The following is a 1,352-nucleotide window of genomic DNA, read 5'->3' as shown; positions in this document are numbered from 1 at the left end:
TAGACGAATACCCTAGGCACGAGCATGGCAAATCTTATACGTATACGTATACGTATACGAAGAGAGCTGAAAATATATATATTTCTCGTATACGTATACGTATACGTATACGAAGAGAGCTGAAAATATATATATATTCAGCTCTCTTCGGCGTGTCCACTTCTTGAGGGGAGTAGTGCGCAGTCCCTCCTAAACTACGTCTATTTTTCTGGAGAAAGTTGATGAGTGATGATATAACATTTTTTATATATAAGTAGGAGAATAAATTCCATACTAATAGATAAATAATATGTACAATAAGTTTATTTGAAAATGTATACATGCGTTAAGAATTCGATTTCAAAAGGATAATGTGTGTTACACTGGATTTTGCGAAATTTGCGGCGTAATCTAGGGAATTTTCTGCAGTTTCTTGTTTATACAGTTGCCGGTCAGAATTGTAGGCTACAACCACACCACACACACCACAACAATCGATTCGGCTAACCGGGCTAACAATTTCACCTAATCGAAACTTCGCGAAGAAGGAACCAGTTACCAGTGGTACCTTCTCGAAAGAACGTCTCTCGTAAAAACACTAGCCAGTACCGGAAGACAGCCGGTATACATGAGTGTGCGAATTAAGTATCAAATTCTCATTTTCTCGGCTTGTCAGCAATAATTGTCACATCAGTGCTCTTAATACTGGGATTTACGAAAAACTTAAACGAGGAAAGTTGTCTTTTGAGGTGGGTGTCCATGTAGTCCTAACACGGACGAAGGTCCTCTAAAGTTAAGAAGCCGTCGAATGATTTGAATTATACTGAATTCATATTTTTCAAATCTGTCATCCTCTCCATATCATTGTTTGTCGGTTTCACCTCGATGGAAGACAACCGTTGTAATTTCGTCGTAATTTACATTGAAACATCAAACGTATACGCGACGTCAGCCATTTGTTGGCTCCGTAATAGATCTTAACAAAATGCGTCGTTTCAAAATGTTGTTTAACTGACATTGGGTGCATTGTCGAAAAAGTGATAAATACATTAAATTAGAATGTGTTACATGCAGTTTCTGTTCTTATCTATATTTTTTTCGCTGTGTATACGGGGCTCCTGTATGTACTGTATATGCTGTACATATGCATGGGTTGTGAAAAACTATTGAACATTACAATAAAATCTTCTATTAAAGTCATATTATAGTGCTACGAAAACATATGTATTGAATTGATCTTAAAGTTAAAAAGACAGCACGTGAGAATTTGTTCATACGAACGAAGTCCATTGTTCAAACTGGATAAGTACGTTATGTATGTATATGTTCTGTGATAAAAAATCAACTTTTTCCTTATACATTATAGTAAATAC

General features: G+C 35.9%; 1 protein-coding gene and 1 long non-coding RNA gene across 3 annotated transcripts in view; one reads left to right on the top strand and one right to left on the bottom strand.

Annotated features, from left to right (window-relative positions):
- Window positions 1–281: 281 nt before the first annotated feature.
- LOC113465051 (uncharacterized) overlaps window positions 282–1,352 on the bottom strand; it is a 4,205-nt gene continuing 3,134 nt past the window's right edge. The window contains exon 3 of the long non-coding RNA XR_003389887.1: window positions 282–955. This is a non-coding gene — a long non-coding RNA (uncharacterized LOC113465051). The remainder of the gene's footprint in view (window positions 956–1,352) is intronic.
- Window positions 504–1,352, top strand: part of Tps1 (Trehalose-6-phosphate synthase 1) — a 28,216-nt gene continuing 27,367 nt past the window's right edge. For both annotated transcript variants that reach the window (XM_026818360.1, XM_026818361.1), the window contains exon 1: window positions 504–728. The gene's annotated coding sequence lies outside the window, so the exon portion shown is untranslated. The remainder of the gene's footprint in view (window positions 729–1,352) is intronic.

The sequence above is a fragment of the Ceratina calcarata genome, unplaced genomic scaffold (assembly GCF_001652005.2).
Source record: "Ceratina calcarata isolate Rehan_Ccalc_2016 unplaced genomic scaffold, ASM165200v1 scaffold78.2, whole genome shotgun sequence".
NCBI lineage: Eukaryota > Metazoa > Arthropoda > Insecta > Hymenoptera > Apidae > Ceratina > Ceratina calcarata.
The sequence above is the reverse complement of the archived record's forward strand: the minus strand, read 5'-3'. Positions and strand labels throughout refer to the sequence as shown.